This window comes from Hyla sarda, chromosome 1 (assembly GCF_029499605.1).
Source record: "Hyla sarda isolate aHylSar1 chromosome 1, aHylSar1.hap1, whole genome shotgun sequence".
In the NCBI taxonomy this organism is placed as follows: Eukaryota; Metazoa; Chordata; class Amphibia; order Anura; family Hylidae; genus Hyla; species Hyla sarda.
Window position 1 is genome coordinate 524,656,610 of NC_079189.1, and position 18,915 is coordinate 524,675,524.

The window sequence follows — 18,915 nt, forward strand, 5'->3', positions numbered from 1 at the left end:
ATGTTGCTACTCCTCAGTACATAAACCAGTGCTGTCCATAGATGGGATCTCTCATTTGACTCATAACCCACGTTATGATGTAACAAATATAGTTAGACTAAAACTGCCTAAGCTTATTTTACAAGGTTGCACAAGTTATTCCCCTAAGTAAACTTGTGCAATACGCTCATGATATTTTCTACATTTGATAGCACGCCTTTAAGTGAAGAAGGAAGGGCGCTATTTTATACATCAGTCATTCTGAATGATGCCCTTTCAATTAATCATACAGCTTGACTGTAGTAAAAGACACACCATTATAAAAATGACTTTTTACGACTGAAAAGTGACGTGTTTCTTTCCTTGTGGCCCCATCTACCAAGACAAAGAAATATAATGAAAACAATTCAAAGTCAAAAACGCATGAACAAAGCGTAAAGTAATTTTACTTTTTGTGGGAAAGAGCCACAGGCTCCTATGTTCATAAATATTGTATGATATGATTTCCCTAAAGTGTGCACGCGGAGTGAAATGGAAGATTAGTGTTTAGCAGCCCTAGACACAAAGAAGAATCATTGTAAAGATGAATATGTATTTTATTCAGATTTATGCAGAAAAGGCTTTTCAGGAGTCTATCCTAAAATGGGAATTACTCTGGCATAACTTGCTTTCTTACTGGAAGTGTTGATGTTGAAGTGCTGCCAACTCTTGCTCCAAGTAAATTACACTTATCTGATGCATGCTCATGTTCTTACTCTAAAATAATGCATTTAGTTTCACATGAGGGGGGAAATATACAATTTAGCTATTTATCCATATTGTCATATTGAAGGCAAGAAAAAAAATTACTCAAATGGCGTCATTCATCATGAAAGCACAGACATATGATAGTCATTTTCTATGACATGTTAAAGTGATTGTATGTCTTTCCATGCTGCAATACTGTAGAGTCCATTAAATGTGTCTACAGGAGGAGATTCTGAAAGTGATTTAAGTGTGACCAGCGCTAAGAAATGCAATGAACTGAGACTGGAGCATTTTACTACATATTCATTGTGGGTGCTCCTAAACCGTGCCATATAAAAGAGCAACTGTCACCTAGAATAGGCTTGTGAAGCTGCACACAGTGCACGAGGGCTTCACAAGACAATTGTAGGTATAACTTGCATTGATAAGTTTAGGCTCTTTTATTATTTGCTAATAATTCCTCTTTTATTCCTCGTGGGAGTCAAGCCGTAAGTTAAAGTGGCAGGGCTACACTGTCTCACTCCAACTACTTATGCTGGTGATTGACAGGCGGCGAGCGCAGGAGAAGTACACAGGCCGCTAAGAGCAGAACAGCCCTGTGTGTCAATCTCTAGTAAAACACAGCTGGAGAGAATCGGTCCGGTTCCGAGCAGAGTGGACTCCAGGCCCCGCCTCTCTGACTGTTGGGCCGCTCCCAGAGGAGTTACAAAGGCATTATTTGTAAGTACAAAAGAGCCTGATTGTGTGCAGCTATACAGGCCTATTCTCAGTAACAGTTGCACTTTAAGACTATAGTAGTTTTCGACAGAATGTGAAAAAATATCTAACTACAAATCTGATATGGAAAATCAATGAAGATACATTACAGTAGTACTTATCAAGCTTTGTTAATCCCTTTACTGCCAAATACATCAGGGAACATATGTCAGGGACTAAAATGGAGCCATATCTACTTGTCCCTCATGACGATCCATTTGTCCTGGCCAATTTTTGCTTTTAAGCTCTTATTTTTTCCTCCTCACCCTATAATAGTCATAACTAACTACTATAATAATACCTTTTCATTTTTCCATAACATATTTTAAGAAACAAAAAAATAAATAAATAAATATTGGTGAAGTGAAATTAAAAGAGTAAAAGATAATTTAGCAAATTTGGTGGTTTTCTTTTCTATGTCATTTACCTCGTGGTTGAGCTAACATGTTGACATATATTGATACTTTAGGCCGGCCTGATTACAGCAATACCAGATATGTATAGTTTCCGTCTGGAACTTTTTCATTTTTTTTTATTGCCATTTTCTGACCCCTGTAGCTTTTTATTTTTTTATCTATTTTTTTTTTACATTTCAGGCTGTATGAGGGCTAATTTTTTGCGCCATAATCTGTTCTTTGTATTGGTACCTTTTTGGTATTGATCTGACTTTTTAATCGCTTTTAACTTTTTTCTGGGATATTATAAAAATTGCAATTCTGTGGTTTGGGATTTTATTTTTACATTCAAGTCATTTACCGTACAGGATACATAAATTTTTACCTGTAAGTCTAAGGATATTGATACTGTATATGTTACAAACTGCATAAATCTTGAGCCTTTCCTTGTCTTATTTCCTCTAGACCATGGTACTTTCACTGCCCAAACAGAGAAGTATATTTTGATATACCCATCCTTTGTATACTTCATTCAGCAAATGAAAAGTGTCTTTATAAACATTACAGGGAAGGAGACTAGGACAACCATAAAATCCACCTAGAATGAAACCTAGGAACAAGATAGCAAGATAAGAGATTCTAATCGACGGTTTGGAGGGGGTAGGAAGTCTGCTCCTCCTGGACGACAAAGTCCTCCATCAGCTCCCCCTTGAAAGGGTGGTTCGCTCTTGAATCCGGTTTGCTTTCTATTAGCTGAGGGACTTTATTGTCTTCTGCCTAGCCCTTGGAGCGTACTGTTTATTGTTATGTTGCTAGATCTGTTAGCCTTTAACTCGCTCACTGATGTTATAGACTCATAGTGCTAGTGGTTATGTTACTTAACTGTGCTTCCTGTGGCAGGGCCTCATGGGTGGAGCAGACTCGATCTGGCACTGCTGTCTCCGTGTGATGTTCTCTCATCTCCCCACTGAGGCCTTGACAACTGGAAGGATGTACTCGGGGCACTTTGGTGTCTCGTTTCTGTTGATTGCTTTTGCCTTCTCATGGAACCTTCGGTCCTTGGTTTGTTTTTGGATATTGTTTATCGCCTGTTTTGTTTTTTGTGACTTTGTCTCCCCTGTCTTGTGTAATTGTGTTCGATGTGTCGTTCCCTCCCCCTCTTGATCCTCCCCCATTTTCTCTTCTGTTCTTCTCTAGCTCCCATGCTCCTGACCCTGGGCTGTCCTGGCTCCATCCGTTACTACCTTTCATGGCTCCTAGCGGTCCCTTCTGGTTCCTACGTAAATACCCCTTTTTAATATGCTGTCCTCCTTTACTTTTTTACCTTATGGCTAAGTGTGTCTCCTTGAATGTGAAAGGTCTCAACTCTCCCACTTAAGAGACGACTCTTGCAGCGGGAGTTGGTTGCACAACAGGCTGATATTGTCTTTCTTCAGGAGACACATTTCGACCAATCTGGCACTTTTCAATTTCTCCTTCACCTCTATCTCCAGACTTTTTTCTGCTTCCTCTGGTAGGAAATTTGCAGGTGTAGCTGTCCTGATCTCTCAGTCCTGTCCTCTTCAGGTTTCCTCCTCTTACGCTGACCCCCTGGGGCGCTATGTTATTGGTGAGGGTTCTTTGGGTGGTAAGCCCCTTCTTCTCTGTAATATTTATGCTTCCAACTTCTCCCAAATTCCCTTTTTTAGTAAAGTCCTCACCAGACTTCATAGGTACCCTCCCTCCGCTTGGCTCTTTGGGGGTGATTTTCATTTCTCTCCCTCGATGGACCACCACTCTCCTCTTGCCTGCCCTCCCTCTCCTGTCCAATTACGCCTAGCCTCTCTGTTTAGACGTCTTATTCGCACCTCTTCTCTCTACGATCTTTGGCGGATCCAGGCGTGCATCACTGAGTATTTTGCTTTCAATCATGACTCTGTTTCTTCTCAAGCTGTACTCTGGGAGGCTCATAAGTCTATGATCCGGGGACCATATATGTGTGTTTTACTTTAAAATTTAAGTTTAATTCCCTCCCCATACATACCCCACCATTTTTTTTACGAATCTGTCTTAGTTAGGAAAAGACGCCTTCTTTTTAACCCCTTAAGGACATGCGCCGTAAATGTACAGCGCTGCATAGCACCTCTTAGCGCACAGTGCCGTACATTTACGGCGTGGCTGTCATACGAGCACAGGAGCTGCACTCGCTTCTGTCACGATCACACCCAATCGGTCCAGCCAAGACGCTAGAGAGAGTGTGATGGTGCAAGGGTTAAGGCCACCAGACCTCTGGGTATCCACTACTAGTCCCAGCAAGTCACCAAATTAACCCTTAGATAAACGTGTTTCCACCAGAGCTGCCTTCAGAAAGGTGAGCTCATATATTTAGAGATCAAAGACCAGAGCTGATTAATTAAACATTTAATCTGAGTTTAGCAAGGCAAGTTCAGAAAACAAAAGATGAAGTTCTTACAGCATGATGATATAGCAGTCCATGAGAGTGTGTTCCAGCTGTTCTTAGGATGGTCTTTTCAGCTTGTTGCACAGCCTTCAACAACAATTGAGTCCAGCATTTTAAGTCTTATCTGCTTCTTTGGAGGGAAACTCCATTCCCCCCTCCCCTCTGATCCCACCAGGTGGGGCAAATCTCTTCCTGACCCCTTATCTCTTTGATCATATGATGAGACCAGAGTGCATGACTTCAAAGGAGATACAAACAAACAGCCAGACCCCCCAATAAAATGCAATACACAAAAAACAATGGATACACCATCTGGATGACCCCTCACCCATGTCTTATAAAACACATGTATGTTTCCGTAATCAGACCTTGGGCCTGACAGCTTCATTCCCGATCACACTGATGTCTGCCAATAACCCCTCAGGTGCCGTGATCAATACAGATCATGTCATCTGAGGCAGTGCACCACTTATAATGGCTGATCTGATCGCCTGCGGCACTGCCGCGGGGATCAGATCAGCCAAGATGGCGGACGGAGGTCCCCTCACCTGCCTCTGTCCGTGTCCTGGGGTCTTCTGCACTGATCTGCCTTCCAGAAGACCCACGCAGAAGATCATCGATAATACTGATCAGTGCTACGCCCTATGCATAGCACTGAACAGTATTAGCAATCAAATGATTGCTATAGATAGTCCCCTATGGGGACATAAAAAGAGTAAAATAAATGTTTAAAAAAAAGAAAAAATATTTTTTTTGAAAACTCCCCTCCCTCAATAAAGTTTTAAATCACCCTTTTCCCCTATATTAATACATAAAAGTGTTAGAAAAATGATAAATAATATTTGGTATCATTGGGTGCGTAAATGTCCGAACTATAAAAATATAATGTTATTGATCCCTTACAGCGAACGGCGTAAACGTAAAAAACTGCAAAAAACTTTTATAAAAAGCTATGAAAAAGTCACATATATGCAAATCTAGTACCAAAACCAACTACAGATCATGGCGCAAAAAATTAGTCCTCACACATCCCTTAATACGGAAAAATAAGAAAGTTAGAGGTGGTCAAAATAGGGTTATTTTAAACAAACTGAATTTGTAAAAAAAAAGTTAGAGATTTTTTTAAAGCAGTACAATAATATTCATTTTTATTGACCCAGAGAATAAAGAAAGCATGTATTTTTTTTACCAAAAAGTGTACAGCGCGAAAACGAACCCCCCCCCCCCCCCAAATTTGCTAAATTATGATTTTCGTTTACATTTCCTTACACAAAAAAAATTGGAGTTTACCATACATTTTAGGGTAAAATGAGGGATGTCATTACAAAGTGCAACTAGTCACCCAAAAATCAAGCCCTCATATGGGTCTCGGAATAGAAATGTAAAAGAGTTATGAATTTTAGAAGGCGAGGAGGAAAAAACTAAAATGCAAACCCCTTAAGGGGTTAAAGAATGCTTCTATAACAAATTTATTACATTAAAATACTAAAAAAAGGGCCACCAAAAATGTTAAATGCGAGTTTTCACTGACATTGAGTAGGTCATCATCCACATCTTAAGCAATGGTGATGTACAGATATAAGTTATTATTGCTAATAATGCCAGTCTTTGTTCACAGGGTATTAAGTAGCTTGACTCCAAGTAAAACAAATGCTGAAGCACAACTACCACATGGAGGCTATGTAATTGCTGTGTCTACAGATGGGATCCATTTTGGCGCTTGCACTCAACCATTGATTAGTAAGACACAAATGACCCAAATGAGCAGCGAATTGCTGGTCTGTGTAGAAAAGAATTTCACTCTAAGCAGCCTATGGATATATCATAAAAAATGCAGACCTGATCTGTAAATCAAACTTAAAGTACCTCTGAAATATGTAGCCAAAATAAGATATTCATCATATGTAAATAAATTAAATATTCAAGATTTTTGTATGCATGTAACAAATAATGGGTCATTTTAAATATTAAAGGACATCGTCAGCAAAAGACAACTTAACCCCTATCCACAGGATAGGGGATAAGTGTCCGATCGCGGGGGGTCTGACGGATGGGATCCCTCGCGATTTCCTGCACAGGACCACGGCTCTGTCGCAGCTCTCCCATGCAGGGGCGTACCGGCCGCAGCTTGACATCGTGGCCGATAAACTTCCGCCATGTATCTTTATGGGAGATAGAACTGTATGGGGAGGGGGCATACCGTCGACCTCAGAGAGGTTGACGCTACGCGCATTAGCCGATCACATAGAGCGGCAATGCGGGAGCCCCGTTTGGGAGATCGTGGGGGGTCCCAGCGATGGGACCAGCCGCAATCAGACACTTATCACTTATCCTGTGGATAGAGGATAAGATGTCTTTTGCTGCAGATGTCCTTTAAGATTATTGCAAAAGGCAACAATATATGTCAAAAAATTAGGGAATGTCCCCACTAATGATCTTTTTTAGTGGAATCTGACTGAGGAATACCATCAAACATTTGCTGTGGATTTTCACTTGGTATACCGCAGATTTTGTACTAGAATTGGCACTGAATTTAGCCCCATTCTATGAAGTTAGTCTGCGTCCTGGCTACCTTGGAGCCTGTGATAATAAGTGAGAATTTTTTACTTATTTGCTTTAACTACAATGTGGATTTTTAATATAATAAGGAAAAACAAACAAACAATAGAAAAGACAGGCACTATGACACCTTCCACTGTGTCGCTTTAAACTCTTAAGGACCAGGCCAATTTTTGTTGTTGCCCTTGAGTTTTTTCCTTCCTGCCCATTATTAGCCATCACTCTTATTTTTACATACCCATGTAAGGGCTTGTTTTTTGCAGGACCAATTGTACTCTGTAATGTCTTCATTCCTTTTCCCATAATATAAGCTCCAAAATAAGAGAAAAAAATATTTGAGAGGAGGAAAAAAAAAAAAAAAGAAACTACTTTACTACTTTACTTTAGGTCGGCACGATTAAAACAATACCCAATTTGTATAGTTTGCATCATGATTTACTAATTTTAAAAAAATGGTCAACTTTTTTGAAAAAAAGAAATGTAATAACCCTAAAACTTTTTTAAATTTTTTAAATTTTTAAATTAAAACTTTTTTAAATTTTTAAATTAAAACTTTTTTAAATTTTTTAAAGGGGCTGTTTAAGGGCCATTTTTTTGTGCTGTAATCTGTGGTTTGTTTTGGTACCATTTTGTATTGATCAGACTTTTTGATCACTTTTTATTCCTTTTTTTTCTGTGGTATGATGTGATAAAAAACACAATTCTGGGGTTTGGTATTTTTTTTATGTTTACTATGTTCACCGTATGGGATAAACAAGGTTTTAGTTTAATAGTTTGGGCAATTATGCACGCAACGATACAAAATATGTTTATTTTTAGTATTTTTTATTGGGTGAAAAAGGTAGGGCGATTTAAACTTTTGATATGAAAGGGTTAAGCTGCGGAAAACGCCTCATGCTGGCTTTTGACGGCAGCAGTAAGCTGTGGATCGCCTTGTATGGCGCAGGCTCGAGTCAGGACCCCGGGCCATACACCCTTAAAGGGGTACTCCGGTGCTTAAACATCTTATCCCCTATCCAAAGGATAGGGGATAAGATGCCTGATCACGGGAGTCCCGCAGCTGGGGACCCCCGGGATCATGCATGCGGCACCCCGTTTGTAATCAGACCCGGAGCGTGTTCGCTCCGGGTCTGATTATGGTCGACCGCAGGGCGGGCGGCATGTGACGTCACGCCTCCGTCCCCGTGTGACGTCACGCTCCGCTCCTCAATGCAAGCCTACGGGAGGGGGCGTGATAGCTATCATGCCCCCTCCCGTAGGCTTGCATTGAGGGGCGGAGCGTGACATCACACGGGGGCGGAGGCGTGACGTCACACGCCGCCGACTCTGCGGTCGCCGGTAATCAGTCCCGGAGCAAACACGCTCCGGGCACTGATTACAAACGGGGTGCCGCATGCATGATCCCGGGGGTCCCCAGCGGCGGGACTCCCGCGATCAGGCATCTTATCCCCTATCCTTTGGATAGGGGATAAGATGTTTAAGCACCAGAGTACCCCTTTTGTACTGGGATGCTGAGGCAATTTTTTTTTTCTTTTAAAATCTCCCGTCCCGGCCTGCGCGTCTGTGAATCACGGTGGCGCAGGGGGAGGGGATGCCTGCGTGCACATTGCATGTACGTGCGCACTGCGCACACAGCGTCCCCCCCTCCCCCTGCGGTGTCGTGAATGAGTCACAGGCGCGCAGGCCAGGAAGGGGATATATGCAATGGGGATTGGGCGCCGGACCATCCTCCCGGCCCCAGAAACATCCTCCCGGTCCCAGGACCATCCTCCTGGCCCACTGCAGAAGGACATTGAAAAACAGCTCAGCTTAATTAAGGAACTGCACTCTCTTTCGTCTTTCACCCCTGTCCACCCCCCTTTGTCACCCCTCTGTTACCCCCTTTTACCCTTGTCCACGTTCCTGTCATCCATGTCCACCTTGTCCGCCCAGTCACCCATGTTCACCACCCCTCTGACCACCCCCCCAGTCTACCCCCCATCACCAATGTCCAAACCCCACTATTCACCTCTGTCCCTTTTTCCCTCCTGTCCACCCCTCTGTTACCACCTTGTCATTACTGTCCACCCATCTTTAACCCCCTACGCACCCTGTCGCCCATATACACTCTTCTACACCCATGTACACCCCTGTCACCCATGTACACTCTTCTACAACCATCTGTCACCTACGTACACTCCTCTACACCCCCAACACCCGTTACCCATGTACACCCCTCTTTCACCTCCTATGCCCCCCTGTCACCCATGCACACTCTTCTACACCCTTGTACACCCCTGTCACCCCCTATGCTCCCCTGTCACCCATGTACACTCTTCTACAACCATCTGTCATCCATGTACACCCCTCAACATCCCTCTGTCACCCATGTTCACTCCTCTACACCCATGCACACCCCTCTGTCACCCCCTACGCCCCTTGTCACTTATGTGCATCCCTCAAGACTCCTCTGTCACCCACGTACACCCCTTTACACACCTGTCACCATGCACACTATTCTACACCCCTCTGTTACCCCTTTACACCTATATGCCCCTGTATTCCTCTTCACTTGTAAAAGGGGAATCTGGAGACTGATGCAGGAAAAGTGCGGAGCCTAATAGGTTTGCTTTGCAGGTTTAATGATGAACGATTGCGGCTGGAAGAAATTGTTATGATGACTCGGAGAAGAGAAGGGAACAATGCTTATTTTAGAAGATGTCACTTGTGAGCACTGTAATCTACATAGCCAACAGATAAATTGTTTTGCATTGTGACTGTTCTCTCACCCCCCCCCCCCCCCTTATTTTTATTTATTTCATTTTTTTCGCTCGTCCAATTCAGTAGGGGTATCGAACTTTGACATAGCGCTTTGCAGTACAGTACAGTCTAGGGAAGTGCTTTTCCTTCACTTCTTGGTTGAACTTCATGGATAGTACTAACCATGTAACTATGAGTGACAGACGTTTTGCTCTTTTAGTGTTAGAGATAACAGCAGGGTTATACTATAGATGGGGGAAAGAAGCCCTGCATGAAAGCTCACACAGGATGGCTGGAGAAATGAGAACAGATACAAGGCAGTCTGAAGGGGAGATTCATATAGGCTGTGTACAAGTATAGAACAAATAAAGCTCACAAAGCAGAATTCAGTGGCTGTAGAAGCAAAAGTAATTAACAATCTTAACCCCTTAAGGACATGCACCATAAATGCCCTGTGCTGCTAAGTAGTACTTAACGCACAGTGTCGTACATTTATGGCACAGCTTTCCTGGATCACTGCGTCATTGGTGCTGGGATGGATGCTATTATCTAACAGCAGCCACCACGGCATATCGTCCATGGGGGTTCTGAGAACCCCTCTCTTGTGAGCGATCGCCGTGATTCGACGATCAATTCTGACCAGCGAATCACGGCTTATCCGGGCTGATCCGTCACCTGCGATTTGCTGGTCAGGACTGACCGGCCAATCGCAGGGCTGGGGTGGGGGGGCTGTGGGGGAATCAAAGTTGAGATCCCCCCTTCTGCCCGCCCCCAGAAGACTGGGAAGAGCGGGGGAAAGAGGTCGGCAACAGTTAGCGGCCATTGTGGAAGGTGGGGCCAGCGGCAGGCAGCAGGGGACTGGCGGCAGCAGAATGCAGGCAGCGGCAGAGACAGAGGTAGCAGTGAAGATCTGGTAAGTGATCTTCCCTGCTGCCTTGTAGTTTCACAACTACAAATCCCAGCATGCCCAGACAGCCAAAGGCATGCTGTCTGGGCATGCTGAGAGTTGTAGTTTTGCAACATCTGGAGGGCTACAGTTTGGAAACCACTGTATAGTGGTCTCCAAACTGTGCAATTCCAGCTGTTGCAAAACTACAACTCCCAGCATGCCCAAAAAGTCCAGGCATGCGGAGTGTTGTAGTTCGGCAACATCTGAAGGGCCAGACGTTGCAGAACTACAATTCCCAGCATGCCTGGGCAGTCTGGGCATGCTTGGAGTTAAAGTTTTGCAACATCTGGAGGGCTACAGTTTGGAGACCACTACACAGTGGTCTTCAAACTGTTCTCTTCCAGTTGTTGCAAAACTACAACTCCCAGCATTCCCTTCAGCTGTCGGGGCATGCAGGGAGTTGTAGTTTTACAACAACTGGTGACACACTGGTTGGGAAATACTGTCTGTTTCCTAACTCAGTGTTTCCCAACCACTGTGCATGCAGCTGTTGAATAACTACAACTCCCAGCATGCAATGACAGACCATGCATGCTGGGAGTTGTAGTTTTGCAACAGCTGATGGTTCCCCCCTCCCGCTGTGAATGTACAGGGTTTGAAACGAGTATCCCCGATCAAGCCTGAGCAGGGCAGCTGAAACTCCAAGCCGGAAACTCGCTGTAAATCCCTGCCCATATGAAAGTACCCTAAAAACTATACTACACTACACCTAAACTAAATAATGGGATAAAGGGTAATAAAACACTGCATACTCCCACCCTTACACAGTTGCCCCCCCCCCCCCCCATAAAAATTAAGAACGGATCATATGACACTCTTTCCAAAACTGAGCCTCCAGCTGTTGTAAAACAACAACTCACAGTATTGCCAGACAGCCAATGACTGTCCAGGCATGCTGGGAGTTTTGCAACAGCTGGAGGCACCCTGTTTAGGATACACTGCAGTAAGGTATTTTTGATGACAAGCGCCATACTTGCATATGAGTCCATCCCTATGCAAATCCCAAATTCAGGCCTCAAATTCGCATGGCGCTCTCACACTCCGGAGCCCTGTCATATTAAAGGCAACAGTTTAGGGCCACATATGGGGTATTTCCGTACTCGGGAGAAATTGCGCTACAAATTTTGGGGGGTAAAGTTGGGGTCTACACCAGCATGTTAGTGTAAAAAATAAAAATTAAAATTAAACTAACATGCTGGTGTTGCCCCATAATTTTCATTTTCACAAAAGCTAAAAGGAAAAAAAGACCACAAAATTTGTAACGCAATTTCTCCTAAGTAAGGAAATACCCCATATGTGGGTGTAAAAATGATCTGCGGGTGCAAAACAATGCTCAGGAGTGAGAGTGTACATTTGAGGCCTAAATTGGTGATTTGAAACGGTTCTGACATAAACGTCAAAAAAAAAAAAAAAAAACACCCACATGTGACCCCATTTTGGAAACTACCCCCCTCACGGAACGTAACAAGGGGTATAGTGAGATTTAAAACCCCACAGTTTGACAAATTTTTGTTAAAGTTGGACTTAAAAATGAAAAATTAGATTTTCTTCACTAAAATGCTGGTGTTACCCCAAATTTTTCATTTTCACAAGTGGTAACAGGAAAAAAGCCCCCCAAAATGTGTAACACCATTTCTTCTGAGTATGGAAATACCTAATTTGTGGATGTAAAGTGCACTGTGGGCGCACTACAGGGCTCAGAAGGGAAGGAGCGCCATTGGGCTTTTGGAGAGAGTATTTGGCTGGAATAGAAGGCCATGTGCGTTTACAAAGCCCCCATGGTGCCAGAAAAGTGGATTTCCCCCACATGTGACCCCATTTTGGAAAGTACACCCCTCACATAATGTAATAAGGGGTGCAGTGAACACCAGCACCCCACTGGTGTTTGACAGATTTTTTTGAACAGTGGTCCATAACAGCCAAACAGTGGTTCCATTCCAACCAAATTCTCTCTCCAAAAGCCTAATGGCGCTCCCTCGCCACCAGAGCAATGTACATCCACATATGGAGTATTTCCATACTCAGAAGAAATGGGGTTACAGATTTTGGGGAGCTTTTTCTCCTATTACCCCTTGTGAAAAAAAAATTGGGGTAACACCAGCATTTTAATGAAAAAAAAAATGTTTCATTTTCACGTCGAATTCGTCAAACAACTGTGGGGTGTTAAGGCTAACTGTACCCCTTGTTACATTCCTTGAGGGGTGTAGTTTCCCAAATAGTGTGCCATGTGTTTTTTTTTTTAAATTTTTTCTGCGGTTCTGGCACCATGAGGGCTTCCTAAAGGTGACATGCCCCCCAAAAAATTATTTCAGCAAAATTCGCTCTCCAAAATCCCATTGTCGCTCTTTTCCTTCTGAGCCCTCTAGTGCACCCACAGAGCACTTTACATTCACATATCGAGTATTTCCTTACTCAAGAGAAACGGGGTTACAAATTTTAGGGGATATTTTCTCCTATTACCCATTGTGAAAATGAAAAATTTGGTGTACACCAGCATTTTAGTGAAAAAAAAAAATCACATTTTAAATTTTCACGTCCCACTTTGACAAACTTCCGTTAATCACCTGTGGGGTGTTAAAGCTCACTATACCCCTTGAGGGGTGTAGTTTACCAAATAGTGTGCCATGTGTTTTTTTTTTTTTTTTTTTGTTTGGTTGGTTTTTTGCTATTCTGGCACCATGGGGGATTTCTAAATGCGACATGCCCCTTGAAAACCATTTCAGCAAAATGTGCTCTCCAAAATCCCATTGTCACTCCTTCTCTTCTAAGCTCTGTAGTGCGCTTGCAGACCACTTTACGTCCACATGGGGTATTTCCTGACTCAAAAGAAATAAGGTTACAAATTTTGGGGTGCTTTTTCTCCTTAACCCCTTGTAAAAATAAAAAAAATGGATCTATAAGAACATGTTAGTGTAAAAAAATGAAGATTTTGAATTTTCTACTCCACTTTGCTGCTATTCCTGTAAAACACCTAAAGGGTGAACAAACTTTATGAATGTCATTTTAAATACTTTGAGGGGTGCAGTTTTTATAACGGGGTCCATTATTGGGTATTTCTAACAAATACCCTTAAATTCACTTCAAAACTGAACTTGTCCCTGAAAAATTCAGATTTTGAAATTTTTGTGAAAAATTGGAAAATTGATGCTGAACTTTGAAGCCTCTGATGTCTTTAAAAAGTAAAAATATGTCAACTTTATGATGCAAACATAAAGTAGACATATAGTATATTTGAATCAATATATAATTTATTTGGTATGTCTATTTTCCTTACAAGCAGGGAGCTTCAAAGTTAGAAAAATTTTAATTTTGCTTCAAATTTTTCATGAAATTTGGGAATTTTTCACCAAGAAATGATGCAAGTATTGACGAAAATTTACAACTATGTTAAAGTAGAATATGTCACGAAAAAACAACCTTGGAATCAAATTCATAAGTAAAAGCATCCCAGAGTTATTAATGCTTAAAGGGGTATTCCAGGCAAAACTTTTTATTATATATATATATCAACTGGCTCCGGAAAGTTAAACAGATTTGGAAATTGACAATCAGTGGTTTGGCTTCTTCTCCAGGCCTAGATATGCTACGAGTGTGTTTGGCTGTAATGGGTGGGTGTATGTATTTATAAGTATGTCAATGTGTATGTATATAAATGTGTGAATGAGTGAGAAGAGAATGAATGAGAGTGACAATATAGTTAATCTGCTTATGGTTTAGAGGATGGTGGTTGAAAATGTATTGTGGGTTAGTTAGAATGTGACTATGTAGAGGTGTGAAACTATGTAGGTGAAAGATATGGTATGACTCTGTATCAAATAAATCAATGTCTATGTCCAAGATATGAAAAATAATAATTTTATTGAGCTTCAGTGTAAAAAAAATAAATAAATAAAATTACATAAAATGGGAGTACAGGATCCTTGCACTCACTAAGGCAATTACACTAATCAGATACAGTAAGTTGCCTAAGTTAGAATTAATAAAACATATGCGGCAAGTGTGATATATGTCCAGATAATAATTAGTACCAGTGGAGTGTGGTAAGAGCGCCTGCAGTGCACTTGCAGGCGCTGGAGGCCCCCTATTTGGAGCCCACTGTTCGTGCAAAGAGCAACTCAGTTCAATAGACAAGTATAGTCAATAGGTTTAGCTGAATCCACCGGCCCTCTGGGTCACAACAGCGCGGCAGCTTTATGATAAGGTGAATATAGGCAGCACGGCAGCTGTCAATGACAAATCACAGCACGGCGGCTGTCATGAGATGAAGTCCGGCCGGTACACAGTACCGCTTACCCTTAGATGGAGGATGTGGCGGTCCTCAGTGTTGGAGTAGGGTACAGCGAGCGGTGCAGGGTCAGGTTCCAGCGGTCCTGGAGCCGGGCAGTAGTGGAGTCGGAGGATATGGCAGTCCTCAAAGATGGTGTCGTGCGCAACGATGCAGAGTCCGGTTGCAGCGCTGCTGAAGTCAGAGGATATGGCAGTCCTCGGTGGTAATGTTGAGCCCAGCGGCGCAGGGTCCGAGTGCAAGGGAGCACGGTCCGGAGTCCAGATGTAGGTCTTAAGTGGGAACGCCCACTCCTAGGTCTGGTGCCTATGTGGAAGGAGCGGTGCGTGCGGTGGAAATACAGCTGTGTTGCCGGTCTGGGTCCCAGTGCAGTAGGGTGAGTTGCAGGGTGCTTCGCTGATGGTGCTAATATTATCTGTGTATGGATCAGACGCGTTTCGGTCCGCCTAGGACCTTCCTCAGTGATCATGAAGTATGCAATGAGTGTAGGTGCTTATATATGAGCAAATTTGGCGGGAAAAGGTAGTTTGAGCCAAAACCCGGTTAGGACCATTTGGACATAGACAGGTGTGTGAATGGAAGATCAGGAATGGAGTTGTCTGGATGGGTATGATTAGTAAATGAATGGTGAACAGAGTCATAATTTACTATATGAATTAGTGTGTATGAGTATATATAAGTGTGGGGTGAGTCTATGTGGATATATAGGGGGAATGAGATGTTGTATTTGGAGGAGACTGTGTAGGTGTACGGATGAGTATAAATGAATGGATATTATATCATGGTGAATAATCTAGTCTGGTCGTATGGTCACCGTGTGTTATAAGGATAGGAATCATTAAAGATAGGAATACTAAAATAATATGGAATAAGATAAAAAATAGTAAATAATAAATAAAAATAAAAATAATAATAATAAAAATACAGACCGGCAACACAGTTGTATTTCCACCGCACGCACCGCTCCTCCACATAGGCACCAGACCTAGGAGCGGGTGTTCCCACTTAAGACCTACATCTGGACTCCGGACCGTGCACCCTTGCACCCACACCCTGGGCCGCTGGGCTCAACATTACCACCGAGGACTGCCATATCCTCTGACTTCAGCAGCGCTGCAACCGGACTCTGCATCATGCGCCCGACACCATCTTTGAGGACTGCCATATCCTCCGACTCCACTACTGCGCGGCTCCAGGACCGCTGGAACCTGACCCTGCACCGCTCGCTGTACCCTACTCCAACACTGAGGACCGCCACATCCTCCATCTAAGGGTAAGCGGTACTGTGTACCGGCCAGACTTCATCTCATGACAGCCGCCGTGCTGTGATTTGTCATTGACAGCTGCCGTGCTGCCTATATTCACCTTATCATAAAGCTGCCGCGCTGTTGTGACCCAGAGGGCCGGTGGATTCAGCTAAACCTATTGACTATACTTGTCTATTGAACTGAGTTGCTCTTTGCACGAACAGTGGGCTCCAAATAGGGGGCTTCCAGCGCCTGCAAGTGCACTGCAGGCGCTCTTACCACACTCCACTGGTACTGATTATTATCTGGACATATATCACACTTGCCGCATATGTTTTATTAATTCTAACTTAGGCAACTTACTGTATCTGATTAGTGTAATTGCCTTAGTGAGTGCAAGGATCCTGCACTCCCATTTTATGTAATTTTTTTTTTTACACTGTAGCTCAATAAAATTATTATTTTTCATATCTTGGACATAGACATTGATTTATTTGATACAGAGTCATACCATATCTTTCACCTACATAGTTTCACACCTCTACATAGTCACATTCTAACTAACCCACAATACATTTTCAACCACCATCCTCTAAACCATAAGCAGATTAACTATATTGTCACTCTCATTCATTCTCTTCTCACTCATTCACACATTTATATACATACACATTGACATACTTATAAATACATACACCCACCCATTACAGCCAAACACACTCGTAGCATATCTAGGCCTGGAGAAGAAGCCAAACCACTGATTGTCTATTTCTACCATTTTCTGGAGTGCGGAGAGGGTATCACTCCTTGGCTAAATTCTCGGTCAGATTTTTGTGTGGTAGATAGAGTACCTCCATGCTTTAGATAGAGTACCTCCATGTGTTTCCCAGATTTGGAAATTACTTCTGTTAAAAAATCTTAATCCTTCCAATAGTTATTAGCTTCTGAAGTTTTCTGTCTAACTGCTCAATGATGATGTCACGTCCCGGGAGCTGTGCATGATGGGAGAATATCCCCATAGGAACTGCACAGCTCCAGGGACATGAGTCATCAGAGAGGAGTTAGACAGAAAACAATAACTCAACTTCAGAAGCTAATAACTATTGGAAGGATTAAGATTTTTTAATAGAAGTAATTTACAAATCTGTTTAACTTTCCGGAGCCAGTTGATATATATAAAAAAGTTTTGGCCTGGAATACCCCTTTAACCTGTTAAAGACATAGGACGTTCTCTAACGTCCTCACTACCTGGGCTTTAATGCCCAAGGACGTTAGAGAACGTCCTGTTGTATTTCCGGTCTCTGCCGCTCGCCAGGCAGAGATCGGAAGCGGATGCCTGCTGAAATCCTTCAGCAGGCATCCAGGGCAAACGTGGAGGGGGGCCATGTAGGCCCCCCATGTCGGCGATCGCCGCAAATCGCAAGGGAAATCGCCCTTGCGATCTGCGGCGATACCGGGCTGATCGGGTCTCTGGGACCCGACCTCCCGGTAATTTCGCATGATCCCAGCATCAGCCAGGACCATGCTGGAGCCACCTCCTCCAATCCCCTGCGATTCTTCGGTTAGTTAACCGACCAATCGCAGGGGGGGGGGGGGGCGGTTACTTCCTCCCATCCTGCCCGGCCCCTTGAAGTCCGGAGAGGACGGGAGGAAGACCGGAGGACGCGGCGGGGGACCGGGGGAGTGCTGGGGACCGGCCCCGGTACTTATCTCGTCCCTAAAGACCCGGATCCCGGCGAGGAAGATGGCGGCGGCGGCGACAGGTGAGTAGATCTTCAGCCGCAGTCGGGCCCTTTACAGCAATGCACGTCGCCGTAAAACGACATGCATTGCTGTAATGGGACCCTGTAAACTACAACTCCCAGCATGCCCAGACAGCCCTTGGCGTCTGGGCATGCTGGGAGTTGCAGTTTTGCAACATCTGGAGGTCCGCAGTTTGGAGACCACTGTGCCCTTCTAGATGTTTCAAAACTACACATCCTCAGCATGCCCTTACTGTCCAGGCATGCTGGGAGTTGTAGTTCTGTAACATCTGGCCCTTCAGATGTTGCAGAACTACAACTCCCAGCATGCCTGGACAGTTTGGGCATACTGGGAGCTGTAGTTTTGCAACATCTGGAAGGGCACAGATTGGGAACCACTGTATTAGTGGTCTGCAAACTGTAGTACTCCAGATGTTGCAAAACTACAACTCCCAGCATGCCTGAGAATGCTGGGAGTTGTGGTTTTGCAACAACTGGAGGCACACTGGTTGGGAAACATTGTCTGTTTCCTAACTCAGTGTTTCCCAACCGTGTGCCTCCAGCTGTTGCAAAACTATAACTACCAGCATGCACTGATAAACTGTGCATGCTGGGAGTTGTAGTTTTGTAACAGCTGGAGGCCCCCCCCCCCCCCCTGTGAATGTACAGGGTACATTCACATGGGCAGGGGCTTACAGTGAGTATCAGGCTGCAAGTTTGCGATGCAGCAAATTTTGCGTGGCAGCTCAAACTCGCAGCGGGAACTCGCTGTAATCCCCGGCCCATGTGACTGTACCCTAAAAACACTACACTACCACAAAATAAAATAAAAAGTAAAAAACACTACATATACACATACCCCTACACAGCCCCCCTCCCCTCCCAATAAAAATGAAAAACGTCCGGTACGCCACTGTTTCCAAAATGGAGCCTCCAGCTGTTGCAAAACAACAACTCCCAGTATTGCTGGACAGCCGTTGACTGTCCAAGCATGCTGGGAGTTTTGCAACAGCTGGAGGCACCCTGTTTGGGAATCACTGGCGTAGAATACCCCTATGTCCACCCCTATGCAAATCC

At 43.7% G+C, this 18,915-nt stretch overlaps 1 protein-coding gene across 10 annotated transcripts in view; it reads right to left on the reverse strand.

The window, feature by feature from the left end:
• The window catches only part of XRCC4 (X-ray repair cross complementing 4), a 463,477-nt gene that overhangs the window by 309,943 nt on the left and 134,619 nt on the right, over nucleotides 1-18,915 (reverse strand). The window lies entirely within an intron of this gene.